The 18192-nt window shown below is 40.4% G+C and overlaps 1 protein-coding gene across 3 annotated transcripts in view; it reads left to right on the top strand.

The window, feature by feature from the left end:
- The window catches only part of RNF220 (ring finger protein 220), a 270289-nt gene that overhangs the window by 18424 nt on the left and 233673 nt on the right, over nt 1–18192 (top strand). The window contains exon 1 of one of the 3 annotated variants that reach the window (XM_012554249.2): nt 1232–1543. The exons of the other annotated variants lie outside the window; for them this stretch is intronic. The gene's annotated coding sequence lies outside the window, so the exon portion shown is untranslated. Of the gene's footprint in view, nt 1–1231; nt 1544–18192 lie in introns of those variants that run through there. 3 annotated transcript variants of the gene reach the window in all.

Raw genomic sequence — 18192 nt, 5'->3', positions numbered from 1 at the left:
GATGAATAAGGAAGACCGAAGAAGAATTGACGCTTTTCAATTGTGGTGTTGGTGAAGAATACTGAATATACCATGGACTGCCAGAAGAACGAGCAAATCCGTCTTGGAAGAAGTACACCCAGGATGCTCCTTAGAAGCAAGGATGGCGAAACTACATCTCACATACTTTGGAAATGTTAACAGGAGGGATCAGTCCCTGGAGAAAGACATTATGCTTGGTAAAGTAGAGGATCATCGAAAAAGAGGAAGACCCTCAATGAGATGGATTGACATAGTGGCTGCAACAATGGGCACAAGCATAACAGCAACTGTGAGAATGGCTCAGGACCGGGCAGCGTTTTGTTCTGTTGTATATAGGGTTGCTATGAGTAGGAACCAACTCGACAGCACCTAACAACAACAACATTTTGCCAAGTACTGTGCTAGGTGCTGGGGATACAATGATGAGCAAGATAGATTACAGTCCCTGCCTTATTGGAGCAATTGCAGAACGTTGTGAGAAGTGCTATAATAGGGAAAGTATAAAATGCCATGGGATTAGAAGCAAGAGCACCTAATCTTATCTAAGAGTCAGGGATAGCTTTCTGGAGGAAATGACCTTTAAGCTGATACCTGAAAATCAAGAAAGAGTTACTTGTTCGAAGGGGCTAGGTGTGGCAGTTTGCTTTTCTAGACAAAGTATAGTATCTGAGAGTAGAAGAAACAACTCTAGAGTTGCCCAGGATTGCTCAAAATAAAGTGAGAATGGAATTTCTCCCTGCCAGGGCCTAAGACCTGACCTCAGAACTCTTAACACTCCATCCTAAAGTGAGACATTCTTGAGAATGGCCATTGGGTATTTATGTGGTTCTGAGGCCTAGCATCATACAGTGTCTTGCTTTTAAAGTAACTTTCTGAAGATAAGTTGGTATAAGATACTTTCTGATAACATATGATACCCTAACCACCCAGAACCGTGAACCCCCAGAACCATGTCTAGCACAGAGTAGACACTCGAAAAATATTTGTGAATGAAAGAGGGCCATTAACCTGCTGATGTTTAGTGAAGTAGATTAAGGTGCCTGATATTTTTGCTAAAGTTGATGCTCATCTTTATACTTTGCACCATATGGAGACCTGATAGATCTCCGGACTGAGAGCGTTCACTTGGCTGTTAAACTAAGCCACATAGCACCCGGGATCCTTGGCAGGGTTTCTTGGCAAAGTTTCCTATGGGAGGTGCATTGCTCAAGCTTGACTTCCATGAGGGAGGTTAGGTGTGCAGTGCCAAGACTATTGAGGAAGGAAAAATAGAAGGCGAAACAAACTGTTGTTCCAGCCTGGCACACGTAGGTATACTAAATACAGTTCCTTCCAGCTGGGGCTCCTGCCCTCACCATCCCTGCTGTGGTTTTCCTTCCCCTGGCCGCTTACCGTCATCATCTCTCTACATCCACAAACATTTCCTGAGCTCCTGTGTGTAGAGAGCTGTGCTCAGTGCTGTTTGCAGGGATCAGAGAAGCAGGAGATAATGCTTCCTATCCTTGAGGGCCTTATGGTTGAGGTGAGTAGTTAGGATGTATATATGAAAAAGAAGTGATGATATAAAATAACAGACAGCAAGAGTTCTTGGATTTCAGGAGAGGGAGTAATCTCCAAGGCAGAATTTCTCAAAATGTGATTTGAGAACCACCTGCTTCATGATCACTTACCGTGGTGCTCGTGGAGAAGGTGGACAGGGATCAGTGGGGTGGAGAATGTTATTTATAATGCAGATTCCCTGGAAATCTGTATATTTAGCAAGCATCCTCGACAGTTGATTCCTATGCCCCTTAAAGTTTATGAATCATTGATCTAGGGTGAGAGTAGCAGAGAGAAAGTTTAATACATGAGTTTAGCCTTGGAGGAAGGGAGTTAGGAGTAGACGAGTAAAGAGGAAGAGGATGGAATTCCACAGAGGAGCCTGACATCGGTAAGAGTGAAGACGCGGGCTGCTCACAACCAATACCTTTCTTACCCAGTCGCCTGTCATGGTTAAGATCTGTCCAGCTGCCTCTAGTTCCCCCTCTTTGCCTTTGCTCCTCCTAGGTTGCTCCCCTTTTCCTCGCTTATTGCTGAGCAGCTGACTGCATATGCCCATACCTCCCCTTTCTTGGTGCAATATTGTAATTATGAGGTGGCCCAGCGGAGGGGTTGGCGGTGCTTAGCCATATGTGACGGAGGCCAGTGTGTGCTTTGGTGCTTGTTGGGCCCCAGCCAGCTTGTCTTCTCACTGCTGTGATACTGCTGAGATGGGGCTAGAGAGGATTTTTGCCAGCCTCCTCCCTCTACCTCCCCAGCCCTTAAGCTTACTTCTCATGTTGAAATATTCATTTGTGAAAAAGTAACGGTTGGAGGGTTTGGGGGAATTTCTCAGTGGCAGAATTAGTCACAAACACCTGCAGATTGGCTTTCTGCTTCAAACTTTAACCCTTCTAGGGGCAAATGCCAGTAGAAGGGTAAAAGAACCTTGAATAGGGGCATAGTCTGAGATTCAGGTGGCCTCGGGCCCCTGTATACATTGGTGATGCCCTCCTGAACCTTGCTTATGGTGTTGGGAGCGGTGGTCTTTCCCCAAAACATTTCCCCTTCCGTAAACACTCATCACATTGTATTGTAATTATTTGTGTAATTGGCCCTCTCCCACAGGCCCATGTCTGTCTTGTTCTCCAGTGTGTCTCCTCATGTAGCACCTGACTCACTAAATATTTGTTGTGAGAGTAAATGAACTCAGGATCTCTGTTTCCTCTGCCAAGTTATGCTGAGAGCTGCTGACTGACTCTACCCACTTTAACATAGTTTGAAGGACCTCGCAGAATCCACCACAGGGCTGGGCACTCCCTGGCAGATTTGTAAGTGGGAAGTGATGGCTAGAAATAGAGGCATTGGGAACAGCCCAGTGATAGGGAAAGAGCACGGTCGTAAGCTTTCGTCTTGTCGTTTACTAGCTGGGTAAATTTGGGTAAGTTGCTTAGTTTCTCTGAGCCCCATCTCCTTATCTATCCTTGTCCTACCTACAGGGTTGTTAAATCAGAAAAGATAACCCAGATGTGTTTTGTAATCTAAAAGTAATATACATATAATGTATTTTGTTTTAGATACGTATGTGCTTGTGTATGTAATATTTTGTTGTTGTTAGTTGCCACTGAGTCTGCTGTGACTCATGGTGGCCTTAGTATAACACAACAAAAAGTTGCCCAATCCTGTGCCATCTTCATGATCATTGGTATGTTTGAGTCCACTGCTGTTGTGGCTACTGCGTCAATCCACCTCATTGAGGGTTTCCCTCATTTTCACTGATCCTTTGCTTTACCAAACGTGATGTCCTTTTCTAGGAACTGGTATTCCCTGATGATGTGTCCAAAATAAGCAAGCTGAAGTCTCCTCATCCTCACATCTAAGGAGCTGACTTGATGACAACTTACAACAACAAATTACATATATATATATGTATGTATTTTTTATATTGTATAGATATATATACACGGATCTTAAACACACACATACACACACACACACACATATAGTTGTTGGTGTTAAGTGCCTATGAGTCAGTTCTGACGCACAGTGACCCTATGTACAACAGAACTAAACACTGCCCGGTCCTGTGCCATCCTCACAATCATTGCTATGTTTGAGCCCATTCTTACAGCCACTGTGTCAGTCCATCTTGTTGAGGGTCTTCCTCTTTTCCACTGACCCTCTACTTTACCAAGCATGTTGTCCTTCTCCAGGGACTGGTCCCTTCTGATAACATGTCCAAAGTACGTAAGATAAAGTCTTAAGATCCTCACTTCTAAGGAACGTTTGGTTGTACTTCTTCCAAGACAGATTTGTTCGTTCTTCTGACAGTCCATGGTATATTCAGTATTCTTCACCAACACCATATATACATATATATATATATTTATATCTATATCTATCTATCTATATATATATAATATCACCCTGAGGACTAAGATGTGCCTGACCCAAGCCATGGTATTTTCAGTTGCCTCATATGCATGTGAAAAGTGGACAATGAATAAGGAACACCGAAGAAGAACTGATGCATTTGAATTACGGTGTTGGTGAAGAATATATATATGTATACATGTATGTATATAGATATATGTATACAAATATATAGATATAGATATACATATATTTATAATCACATGTTCACCATACACTTTATCCTCTTCCAAGCATGTCTGTCTAAAAGAGCAAAATGGTCTCAGGGGACTAAAATAGTTTATGAAATACCTGAGTGTTCAACCTAGAGGGAGCCCTCTTACATGCCGTTTTATCCTGAGTTGGGCTCTAGAAGAGTCTGCCTTCCCTGACACTGGCTGCAGCATTATTTTCCTGGGTGGTTTGGGACAAAAGTTCTGTAAAGTTTTTGTGGCTGTGGTTGGCAGGCCACTTTCTGTACATATTGGTGACATCTCAGTTGAAATTACCCACTTAAAGGAACTTATCCTCTGTCTTTCTTCTCAGAAAAGTTGAGAGCATCTTTATTTTTCAGTTTCCAGGGCCAGTGACTATTCCTGTTTCTGGAGGGAAGTGTTTTGACTCAGAGGCACAATGCCTTGGCCTAAGGAATGATAGGCAGAATCAAGACGAGGGCTTTCTGCCCTAGCGACCTTTCCTAGGCTGCAAGAATAGCCGTGCTCTACAAGAGTATGACGAGATGGATGGAGAGGGTCGTGTCAGATTCGGAAGGATTTGGAAGGATTTTTCCCTTAGGCAAGATCTTTAGAAGTCAGAGCCGGGCCAGGAAGATTGGAAAGAGCAAGCGTTTGATAAAGGCTTTACTTGTGTGGTAAACTTCATTGTGTGATTATTTAATAGACCATTAACGAGCAGATTCATTAACAAGATCTTAATTAACAAGTTCCAGGGTTATTCCTCCAACTTCCCAGGGGAACTGTTCTCCTCCTCCTGTTTAGTCTCAGAGACTTCCTATCCTCCTTAAACTAACCATACCAGATGCATTTAAATTCAGTCTTTTTATTGCAAGTGAAATGACTGCGGGCAAAGGCTGGAACATAGTACTACTCCTAATAATAGCTAATAATAGCTAACACCTTTTGAGTGCTTTCTATGTGTCATGCACTATCCCGAGTGATTTACATGTAATGATTTATTTAATTCTCATGAAATCCCTATGAAGTAGGTATTATCTCCATTTTATTGATGAGGAAACTGAGGCACAGAGCATTTAAGCAGCGTACCCATTGTCACACAAGAACGAATTAGAGATGAGATTCAAACCCAGGCAGTTTGGCTCCAGAATCAATGGGAAGAAGAATAAACCCAGGAGAGGGAGGCCTATGGCTCAGATTCATGAGATAAGAATAATGTTTGTATCTGCTCACTGTGTGCCAGGCGCTGTTCTAAGCACTTCACACATATATGTCAGCCTATGTGGTAACTTCAGAGGCAGGCATACTGGGAGCAATTGTAGGGGTCTTCTGTAGTGTGGGAGTCCGTGGGTGGTGCACCTGGTTAACACACTTGGTTCGAGTCCACCCAGAGGCAGTTTGGAAAGGCCTGATGATCTACTTCCCAAAAACCAGCCATTGAAAACCCTATGGAGCATAGTTCTACTCTGACACACAAGGGGTTGTCATAAATCATCATGAGTCGGCATCGACTTGGCAATTTTTTGTATGGCATTTGTAGTGTGACAGCCCTTAGGCACAGTCTCTTTTGTCCCACTCACAAGCCTTTGTCACCTTCACTCCTCCGTGAATTTTGAGATGGACACTGTGTCTTATTCATCTCAGTTCCCAGTGCCTAACACAGTGCCTGGAACTTACTATGATCTTAAAAAAAAATTGGTTGTTAAACATATCTCTTGTTGGGTGGAGGAAGATGGCCTAGCTTTGCTTACTCCTAATGCCGTTTCTTGTGGTGCACTACCTGCCTGGACAGAAGCATCCCTTCTTTCTATGCCTCAGTTTCCTCAAAGTAAAGCAGGACTACTACTAACACTAACCTCTTAGGGTTGTTATAAGTCTCAAATGAGTTAATATAAAACACAAATGAGGTCCTAAGAACAGTGCCTGGCACAGAGTAGGCCTTCAATAATTGTTATCTATAATTACCATTAAGAGGGCTTGGACAGATTTGAAGTCTTTTGAACCAAGGCTCCTTCCCATTGCCTGCACTTTCGATTACTTTACAGGGACAGTGTCCTAATCTCTTATTGGTTTATCCAGTATGACAGGTCTTTCTATGGCTGAAAAAAGTCCCAACTGATATTAAGGAGCTACTAGAGGAACTGGTATATACAGTGAAAACTGTGAGAGCCACAACTCAGTAGGACTGCCTTTTTTTCCCAAGGTCTTGAGAGTTTTCTGCCTTTAACAGGGGGCAGTCTTACCTCTTTTCTATTGCTCATTTTAGTGGAAACTATTTGGGTTTTCCTTCTCTGACAGGTTTCTGCCTTACACAGGTTCCAGCGTTTGCAGGTTTTACTTTATAATATTGCCCTTCCTCCCTGGATGACTTTAGAGCTCACCTGATGACTTCTTTTTAGAACTACCCTGAAAGGTATAGAAGGAGCCCTGGTGATGCAGAGGTTAAGCGCTCAGCTGCTAACTGAAAGTCGGCTGTTCGAACCCACCAGCTACTCCATGGGAGAAAGATGTGGCAGCCTGCTTCCATAAAGGATTTACAGCCTTGGAAACCCTATGGAGGCAGTTCCGCTGCATTGACTCCATGACATGGGTTTTTTGGTTTTGGAAAGACGTCGGGTGTAAATAACTAGAACTCTACATTAAACTCCTACCTGGAGAAGGACAGTAAGCCATAAGGACTTTTTCTGGGGTAAAAGGCTTGGTTAGCTTTGTACTTTGCTCTGCCTTGCCAGCTACTCACACAGTAAGCCTGTGGACCATTTACTCTTAACCAGCTATTTTGAGGAGAGGATAAGGAAGTGGCAGAATGCCTAGAATCATTGGGAAATTTGAGCTAGGAAGGAACTGTTGCAGGCTGCTTTATTTTTCTCATTTTCTAGTTACATAAAGCTTAAGACTGTTTTTTTTTTTCTTTACCCTAAATTTTTTTTTTTTTTTTTGCTTTTGCCCTATCCAGATTCTCATCTCAAATGTATATTGTACAAATACTCTTCTCCTGAATATCAACTTGAAGACTTACAAGAGCACCACCAGTTTTCTCGGCTGGATACTTCTGCCCCCACTCCAGGATCCCCCCCTTCAATTTTAGTGAACGTTAGATGCTCATAAACCCCTAAACTGGCCTCCTTCTTCCCAATTTTGCATCCTTGTGTTCTTTCTAAGTAGCTTGGCCATAATATCACTTTCTGCAGCAGCTTCTAAACTTCTAAGAGGCTTAATAGGCAAGGGGATTTCGGGATCTTTGACTTTCTCTGAGTCTTAGCCCTAAGTGGTTTATTCTATTAAGCTGATTCTTGGTGGTTGATAGAGCTTCGCTGGATAAGAAGGGGGTCGGGGGGACGGGGAGTTGAAGGAACAGGATACTTTCCCTCCCCCTTCCACTATGCCCCACCCTGGAACCCATTCCTGCCCTATGTTTCTGTTTTTAGAGCCCAGGAATGAAGGGAGTGGTAATGGAGCTAAAGTAAAGAACTTTTCTTAGAGGACTTAAGAAGTTGGCTCTTTTCTCTGTGCTGCCCTTTGTCTCCTCATCTGTACCCTTCCTGCCCATTTGTTCCTACTCTTCAGTCAGTCACTTGGGACTTTTTCTTTCTTTCCTTCCCTCCCTACCTTTGTCTCCACTCTAATTCTAGCTGCAAAAAGAAAAAAAAAATAAGAGTAATGAATTAAAATTATGACCTGTTGATTCCAAGGGAAGAAATCCGGGTGTGGAATATAGAAAATAATAATAATAAGATTTAATCCTAACAAAGGAAACAAAGCAGAATTCTTCTAGTTGTTTCCCGTCTCCCCACCCCCCTCAGAGTTATACCAAGTTGAATTTACTCCTTCTGATATTTTGACCCAGATTAAGGATTTTAGAGTTTCCCTATTAACATTCTCTGCTGGTTCAGGAGAGCCAGCAGGTTGGGAGAGCAAGGAAAGAATGTCTGTTTTTTTTTTGAATCATGTTGAGCTGTGGAGAAACTGTAAGGGAAATTTGTGAGCAGGAAAAATGGAGCTGTGAAAGAAGTGAGGGCAAGGAATCAAGAGTGTAAGGTGTAGGGGGGAAAAGTATAGGACAATCTTAGCAGGGAAGCAGGGAGAAAACCAAAAGTGACCCAAACCCCACTTCCATCTAGTCAATTCTGACTCATAGTGATCCTACAGGACAGAGTAGAACTGCCCCATAGGGTTTCCAAGGCTGTAATCTTTATGGAAGCAGAGTGCCACATCTTTTTCCTTCAGAGTAGCTGGTGGGTTCAAACTGCTGACCTCTGGGTTAAATGCAGAGCACTTTAACCATTGTGCCACCAGGGCTCCAGAGGACTAAAAAGAAGGGAAGAAAACTCGAAGGTGGGGGTGGAAAGAAATGGAGATTTTGAAACATATCAAGGAATTAAGAATAATTGTTTGATAACATCCACTGTTGATGAGGATAGGGGAAACAGGGCCCTGTACACATAGTTGGTGGAAGTGTACAATGTTGTAGCCTCTTTGGAAGGCAATTTGGCACTATCTACCTATGAAACTTTTAATACCAATATCCTTTGATGGAATTCAGCTGTAGGGATATATCCTACATATATTTGCTCAAGTACATAAAGATATATATGCTTCATAATATTGTTTATGATGTGAAAAACCTTAATATTCATTGATAGGGAATTGGTAAAATAAATTATGATACATCTGTATAATAGAATACTATGTAGTGGTTTTAAAAAATGAGGTAGGGCCATATGTATTTTATGTAAAGCAAGGTATAGAGAATTATACACAGTATGATCCCTTTGTATGGAAAAGAAGATACATATGTTTATATATGCATATAAAACTTTTAGTAGGGTACGTGTGAAATTGTTAACAGTTTTCTCTGGGGGGTTATGACTGAAATGGGAAGAAGGGAGTAATACTTTTTATGTTTTGCTCTACTACAGTATTTGAATTGTTAATATGTGTATGTATTATCTTTATAATTTAAAAAAGTCTATTTCCTAATTTTAAAAAGTTAATTTGGGGACCCTGGAACAGAAAAAGGACATTAGGTAAAAACTAAGGAAATATGAATAAAGTTCAGACTTTAGTTAATAATAATGTATCTATTGGTTCATTAATTGTGACAATTAAACCATACAAATGTTAGGACCTTAATAAAGGGGAAACTGGGTGTGGGGTATATGGGAACTCTGTAGTATCCTTACAATTTTTCTGTCGATCTAAATAAAAAGTTTATTAAAAACAGATCATTTAGAAGAATATATTATAGGAAAAGCCTATAACCTAGCATTTAAAAATTGACTCTTACCCCCAAGACCGAAGCCACTCCCGAAGTCCACCTTTTAGCCAAAGTTTAGACAGGACTATAAAACAAAGAATAATGCATGTAAGGAATGTGCTTCTTTGTTCAATCAAGTATATGAAACCAAGTGGGCAACACTTGCCCAAAAGAAAAGATGAGAAGGCAGGAAGGGACAGGAAAACTGGATGAATGGACACGGAAAACCCAGGGTGGAAAGGGAAAAGGGGGAGTGCTAACACATTGCAGGGATTGCAACCAATGTCATAAGACAATTTGTGTATAAATTTTTTAATGAGAAACTAATTTGCGCTGTAAACTTTCACCTAAAACACAAAATTTTTTTAAAAAATTGAATCTTAGAGAGATGGATTGATGAAATTGAATGATTTATGTCTAGTTCCAGAAGTAATTACTAATGGGTTCTGTTTCTTCCAAGTGGCCAAGTGGAATGGAATGTATAGTCACAATTGCTGGGAAAGTGTTTTGTTTACAAAATTAATTTTCTTTTCTGACTTAGTTTGTGTAAAGGTTAACTGATAGTTACATCAATTTCACCATCCAAAAGGCACAGACTGCCTGGGAGCTGTATAGTGAAGGGAGTTTAAATATGAAAAAAAGACTTGAAGACCCAGATGTTTGCTGCTTGCTTCAAATGGGCAAGATGGGGTGGACGAGAGCAGATGTGAGGGGTAAATAGGATTCCATTCAACCAGCTCTGTTTGTGGCCATTTTTTGTGAGGTTTTTCCCTTAAATTGGTACTAGGACCAAGTAGGAGCAGACCTGAAGACTACATCACTAGCCATCTTCTAAATGGGCTCTCTCCCCTCCTGTGTACCATCAGGGCTGGTGGCAGCCATTGCCAAGTTCTTTGCAGGAATTCCCCCCCTCTTGGCTTCTAGCACATAATACTTCCATTGTTCTCCTCCTACTTCTTCAACTCTGTGTCTTTCTCCATCTTTCTCCTTTTATTGCCTCCTTCACCTTCCTTGGACCCTGTCATGTGGTCATTTCCCAAGATTCTGACCCGCCTTTATCTCTTTCTCTATTTAGATACCAGATATCATCCACTGGCCTTTGAAGCTTTTTATAACTCAGTCCCACCAAGCTAAGCAGCCTTATCAACTATTGTCTTTGGCCAAATTGGTCTACTTGCTGTTCTCCATCTCTGTGCCTTGGCTTATACCCTTTTCTTCTTATAGATTGATCTCTCATCTTTATTTCTGACTATGGGAATCCTAACCCATTCTTAAAGTTACCTTTTCACATATTGTTTCTTCTGGTTCAGGCACCTCCCCTTCCTTCATCTCCCTGGCAAGTTCCTAGTAATCCTATAAGATTTACTTCAAGTATCACCTCCCCAAGAAATCTTCCCTCAGGTTGAGTTAAGTGTCCCTGTTTTTGTTCCCATAATACCTTGTTTCCCCATGTCACAGCACTTATAATTTTTTATTTTGATAGAGAGTAAAGTATGCATTGGAGACATGAGGAGGATGCTACTTTAGTCTGTAGAGGAATCTAAAAACAACAATCAAGTAAAAGTTGTTCTGCTTTTTAATGTCATCACGTGCTGGCAATTTTAAACCAAGTCAGTTGTAAAATGTTCCTCCCCAAACAAATCTTTTGCTGGTCTAAATTCTAAAAAAATTGCTGTGGTTTCTCTTGAGTTTTAATAACATATATGTAAGTTTCAGATTAGCACATTTTATTACTTATCCTTTAATAAACATTGTATTCTATAAGGAAGAATTTGGAGAACTTCCAGCTTTGGTGAAACAAAACTGTGAACTTCAGGGTGTAATATTTTTGTTTGGTAAGTACAAATTTTAGATCATACATTTAAATAGTTCACTACATGTGAATACCTTTAAAAATAAAATGTATTTTTAAGATTAATTGCTTATATTAAAACAAAAGAATTAATCAAGAAACTGATTATTACTAAGAATTTAATGTTGCCATTAAAAAAATGATACGCTGGACCAAATATGCTAAGTACGCCCCTGGAGGTAATGTTTGAAGTGAAATATGAATGATGAGCAGGAAACAAAAATGTAAGGATTTGGAAGAAGGAAGTTGTGGCATGTTTGAGAAGCAGAGAGGGGAGAGGTCTGGGGTGGAGTGAATTTGGGGGAATACAGTAACAGATGAGAGGGAGGAAGCCAGACCTTGGGGACTTGTTTAGGCCCTGGGGAGTTTGAGTTTTACTCTAGGTACTACAGGAAGCCACGGAACATTTTAAACGGAGAAATACCATGTTGTTATTTAAAATTTAAAAAGATTACTCTGGCTGCTGTGTGAATAAGAGATTGAAGTGGGGCAAGTGTTGGAAAAGGAAAACTTGTCAAGAGGCTATTGCAGTAGTCACAGTGAAAGATAAGGAAGGAATACTATCTAATACTTTATTTGAAGTATCCACAGTGTATTTCCTGTACTAGGTACTCAATAAATACTAAATGAATATATAAATAAATACATTTATAAAACACCAAGTGCCTTTAAAGAACACTGCAAAACAGCAGATGCTGAGAAGCATGGTGGTAGGTCAAGGACACTGACTTTGGAATTCGACACATTAGGCTTTAATGAAGCTCTTACACTTATTAGCTATATTGCTTTTGCCTCAGTTTCCTTATCTGCACAATGGGAATAAGATGGACTCACCTTTTTGTTTTATTGAATAAATTAAATGAAATAATGTGTTTATAGCATGATGCCTGCTTCGCAATAGCCACTCAATAAATGGTGACTATTCTTGTCACCTTGGAGTCCTTGGGTGGTACAAATGATTAAGCATTTGACTATTAGCCAAAAGGTTGACAGTTCGAACCTACCCATAGGTGCCTCAGGAGACAGGTCTGGTGATCTGTTTCTGAAAGGTCACAGCCTGGAAAACCCTATGGAGCAGTCCTACTCTGTATACATAGGGTCACCATGAATTGGAATTGAAACAACTACAGTTATTGTCACTTTGGAGTCCCTGGGTGACATAAATAGTTAACATGCTCGGCTGCTAACCAAAGATTGGAGGTTTGCGTTCACCCAGATGCACCTCAGAAGAAAGATCTGGTGATCTACTTCTGAAAAATCAGCCACTGAAAACCCTATGGAGTACGGTTCTACTCTGCACATATGGGGTCAGCATGAGTTGGAGTCAATTTGACAGCAACTGGTATGGTATGGTACTGTTGTCACCATTTTATTTTATTAGTATCTAAAAAAAAAAAAAAAAACTTTTTATTGAAATAGCAGTTAATAAAGCTTCCATGTGGTTGCTGCCATAGGAAACAAGTCATCCGGTATTCCTTAGGATATGAGAACACTTTGGATCTTTTTACAATTAAGATTCTATCTCCTGAATCTAAACTTTTCTTGACCTTTGAGTAACTGGGTTTTGAAGTCCAAAGAGGAAAAAAATATCAGAAGAGATCTTGGAAAGAGAAAGTTAGGGTTATAGTATTCTCTCTCGGCTCAACTCTTCCCCCTGATTTTAGGAGGGATCAAGTCTCCTGTCACTTCATTTCCAAGTTCCTCAGTGGAGTCTTGAAATATGGGCTTGATTCACACATGGAGTAGCTACTCCCTGGAACAGTTTCCCAGTTTTTCTCTGCGAAAGTTTTCAGTTTTCTCTGCAAAAGCTTCCTAGGGCACAAGATGCTCTAGTCTTGTGCCTAGTTAAATGCCTCGATTAAGGATGTAATTATAGTTGTTTGACTCTGTAAATCATCTGACCCTCACCTAGAGCTGCACAGGTCTCTGGGGGCCCCAGCAGTGACCTTTCTGAATTTGTGAAGAGAAGGTGGAGCCAGAGACAGCTTTTATCTTTAGTGAGGAGATAACCATTTATGTAGGGGTGATATATTTTTCCTTTTCCTAGGTTTTCTTGCCTCAGAGAGGCCAAGATGTGTGCATGTCAGAGAAAGAGAGAGAGTAAAAAGAAAGAGAAAAAAGCCCAGTAGTGTACAGAAGCTGTTAGCACAAAGGCCAGGGGAGGGACTTGCAGGGGAAGACAAGGAAGTGATTTTGCCCAGTTTAAATCCCACTTGAACCATGTGGTTTCTGAGTCCTGAACCTTTTGAGGTTCAAGTTGAGTGCACTCTTGACAAAACATGATTTTCTGGTTCACATCAAAAAGCCTTTAAAAGACTTCGAAGTCTTTTCCTTGGGACATCAAACAGTCCTCAACAAAGCAGGGTGCTGATGAGATGTGTGCAAATGAACAGATTAAATTCTCCCGTGAGGATTAAATTCTCCTTAAGAAGCATGTGAAGCTGGAAACACGGGAGACGGGCCTCGGCCAAAACACACACGCATGGGAGACCCCAGAGTGCACTTGTGCCTGTTTACCCTCAGTAGCTCCCTGGGCCTGGAGGCTGACCTTATTTGTTACAAGGTTCATATAGAAGTACCCAGGGAATTAGAAACGGAAAACAAACTCTCCTGTATTCTGTATCTTGCCTAAGGCAACACTTATATCCCCCAATAAAAGGTGTAAATTAACTTAGAAAAGATAGGTCATTCCTTTGAAAAATTGCTGGTTGTTTTGGTGGCTTAAAGCAGAATTTTGCTTATTGAACCAGCCTCAATCTTTAGAGAAAGAAGGACTTCAATGTTTCCTGCCTTACAGTAAATGGAATAGCAGACTTTAGGATTGTGCCTCAGACCAACCGTGCTGTAGAATTTCTGTTACCAAGCAAGTAGCTAAAGCTCAAGTCAGCTGCGCCGACACAGCTACGGGCAGGTCAACTGCATGAGCACAATTTCTGAGCTGAGCAGCTAAAATATTAATGATTGGCTTTAAGGAAGAGCAACTCTCACTGAGGCCACTCTCCTGCGAGAAACCATAATTAGCAATTAAAATATATTTTAAAAAACTGTTCCACCCATTAATGATTAGCTTTAAGGAAGAGCAACTCTCACGGAGGCCACTCTCCTGTAAGAAACCATAATTAGCAATTAAAATATATTTTAAAAAACTGTTCCAACTGGCGGCTTCTAAATAAATAATTGTCACTGCTGATTGAACTTATTTTATTTCCCTGTGTTTTTCCTCATCTTTTTTCCCTTCATAGCTTACAACCCTGTAAATGCTCAGTAGCTGTTAATATGATTCTGTCAATACGTTTACCATGGTGACTTGGGCTGTATTTGGCAAGCGTTTGAAGAAATCAGTCACTGGTTGGAGGGAGGAAAGACAAGCTGTCGATATCCACGGAGAAATGCTAATAACCCTGGTGACAAATCGTCCTCTGGATTCTCCAAGGGTTAAGAAAAAGCACCTCTTAGACATGGGAGCTCAGGGCTAAGTGAAGGTGACTTGTTAGGAAGCACAGACATTACTGTCATGGACCTGCAATGTCCTTTTCATTGTCTAGCTTTGCACCTCTCAAAGCCATAGATGAGTTTTGGAGACAAACAGGCCTCTATTGAAATCCTGATTCCCCCACTTTTTAACTGTGTGACCATGAGCACCACTGAACCTTCATTTCCTTATCTGTAAATTAGAGATTTTAATATCTAGCCTTATACCAAAAACAAGAAACAAACCCATTGCCATCGAGTTGAATCCGACTCATGGTGACCCCATGTGTCACAGAGTAGAACTGCTTCGTAGGGCTTTCTTGGCTGTAATCTTTGTGGAGGCAGATCACCAGGCCTCTCTTTCACGGTCACTGGGTAGGTTCAAACTGCCAACCTTTAGGTTAGTAATTGAGCAAAAACCATTAGCGCCACCCTGGGACCTCTACCTAGCCTCATAAGGTGGCGGGGAATGCCTTGCTCAAAGACAGTATCCGCTGCTTCTCATACTCTTCCGAGACTGTAGTCAAATGGTAGAAGAAAATAAACTTCCACCCCTAGCACTGTAATGGTATATACAAAGAATACAATTTTTAGAAGTCTTGCATCATGTTAAATTTTTGTGAATTTTGCATTCCAGGTTTATTTATAAAAATAATGTTTAGATGTATTTTTCATTAAGTAAAATTGGTGCTGTCATATGATTAGTTAATTCAACAAATCATTATTCAATGCCTACTGTGTTCCAGGCAATTCTAGGCACCAGAGATACAGCAGTGAATAAGACAGATAAGGTCCAGGCCCCCAGTGAGCTCACAGCTGCATCAGCCAGAAAACCTAGTACTGGATATTTCTTAGATCCCTGTGATCCATTTGAGGGGACTCCGAGGCTAAACCAGAGAGTCCTAAACTCCATGGGCTATCTGCTATGATTTTAAGTGGGCAGTTTATCTTGAGCATGTTGAGAAGGTGCTGATGATTTTCTGAAGCATCTCAGCAGGCTTCAGGTCAACTCCTCAATTATCAGAGTTATCAGTTAACTCTCTAATAGGGTTCCCAATCTTGGCTGCATAGTAGAATGATCTGGGAAGCTTTAAAAAAAATTCTAGTGCCCAGGCATACCCCTGACCAATTTTATCAGAATTTCTGGAGGTGGGACCTATGTATCAGTATTTTTTAAAACTCCCTAGTGATTCTAATATACAACCAAGATTGAGAACCACTACTCTATAGGAAAATAATTTTTCCAAAATGAAAAATTTATTGGCTTTTATGATTAGAAAAGTAAAAAAATACACATTATTATGCATTTAACCTATACGGAAAAGTATGAAAAAATAGAGTGGAACACCTACACAGGGAGAATCAGTATTCTTTTAACTGAGGTGAAATTCACATAGCATATAGTTAGCCATTTTTAAAAGTCCAATTCAGTGGTATTCAGTGTATTCACAGTGTTGTGCAACCACCAGCTTTCTCTACTGTCAAAACTTTTTCATTACCCTATAAAAATACTTCTTACTCATTAAGTAATCATTCCCCTTTCTCCACTCCTCTCATCCCCCAGTAAGCTCTGATTTGCTTTCTGTGAGAGAATCAATATTTTGGTATATATCCTTCTAGATTCCTTCTTATGAGTAGATAAGTAGATCAATATAAATATTTTTATATAATATGCTAGTTTGTGACTTTCTTTTCCACTTACTCGTTTATTATAGGTACTCCTCCATGTCAATAAATATAGATCTACATCATCACTTTTAATAGCTACTTAGTATTCCATTGCAGGGATGTATCATTTTATTTAACTTGTCTCTGTCTAACTAGGTTGTTTCCAGCTTTTCAGTATTATAAATAACACTGCAGAGAACATCTTTATAAATTCACTTTTGTCAAGTGTCTGACCATTTCCTTAGGATAAATTCCTAAAAGTAGAATTGTTGAATAAAAAGGTATGCACATTTAAATTTTTATGCCTATTGCCAGATTACCTGTTTCTTATGTTCTTATTAACACGTTATGATAAATCTTTAAAATATTTGTCAGTTTAATAAGCAAAATGGCATTTTGTTTATTTAGTCTGCATTTCTTCATTAGTAGTGATGTTAAACATATTTTGTTATGTTTATTGGGATTAGCTTATCTTCTTTTGTGAATTGCTTGTTCATGTCCTTTATCCATAGCATGTCCATCTTTTTATTACTGATTTTAAGAGCTCTTTTTATAGGAAAAATATTAATCCTTTTTTATCTGAATGTTACACATAGTTCTTCCCAATTTATCACTTGTCTTGGTATATTAGGGTGGTAGGGTTTTGTTTTCGTTTGCGTATAGAAGTTTTTAATTATTAAAAAGGCATTTTATCATTCTTTTCCTTTTTAGTTTCTGACTTCCGCTTATCCTTAGAAAGATATAAGACTACTCCTAATAAACCCTTCGAACTGTTCAAATGTGTAGTGGTTATCACAAAGATGATGTTGTTGTTAGGTGCCGTCTTAGTTATCTAGTGCCGCTTTAACAGAAATACCACAAGTGGATGGTTTTAACAAAGAGAAGTTAATTTCCTTACAGTAAAGTAGGCTAAAAGTCAAATCGGCATCAGCTTCAGGGGAAGGCTTTCTGTCTCTGTCAGCCTTCTCATCATTGTGCCCCCAGACTAGGAGCTTCTTCACGCAGGGACCCCGGGTCCAAAGGACATGCTCTGCTCCTGGCACTGCTTTCTTGGTGGTATGAGGTCCCCAATTCTCTGCTTGCTTCCCTTTCCTTTTATCTCTTACATGAGATAAAAGGTGGTGCAGGCCACACCCCAGGGAAACTCCCTTTACATTGGATCAGGGATGTGACCTGGGTAAGGGTGGTGTTACAATCCCACCCTAATCCTCTTTAATGTAAAATTACAATCACAAAATAGAGGACAACCACACAATTCTGGGAATCATGGCCCAGCCAAATTGATACACACATTTTTTGGGGAACATAATTCAAACCATGACAGATGCCTATGAGTTGGTTCTGACTCATAGCAACCTTACATATAACAGAATGAAACACTGCCTGGTCCTGCACCATCCTCACAGTTACTGCTATGTTTGACCTCATTGTTGCAACCACTATGTCAATCCATCTCATTGAAGGTCTTCCTTTTTTTCGGTGACCCTCTACTTTACCAAGCATGATGTCCTTCTTCAGGGACTGGAATATATCAGTCTTCAATTTGGAAAAAGTCTAAATTCTAAGCTTCTGTATATGTTGTAAAAACAGCGTGGAGGTAGCGTCTGACCTCCTCCAACCCCACAAGGGGGAGGGAGAACCAAGATCAACAGCGCAAGGCTGATGCCCATGAGGCAGAAGCCAAACAAGCCTCTTCTCTCCACCATCTTTACCAATTCTGACACCAGTTGTCCCTCCCACAGCACTCTCTACTTATCTGCTGGATTTGATAATTCATTGCAATGGCCACGCAGAACTCA

The sequence above is a fragment of the Trichechus manatus genome, unplaced genomic scaffold (genome assembly GCF_000243295.1).
Source record: "Trichechus manatus latirostris isolate Lorelei unplaced genomic scaffold, TriManLat1.0 scaffold00015, whole genome shotgun sequence".
In the NCBI taxonomy this organism is placed as follows: Eukaryota; Metazoa; Chordata; class Mammalia; order Sirenia; family Trichechidae; genus Trichechus; species Trichechus manatus.
The sequence above is the reverse complement of the archived record's forward strand: the minus strand, read 5'-3'. Positions and strand labels throughout refer to the sequence as shown.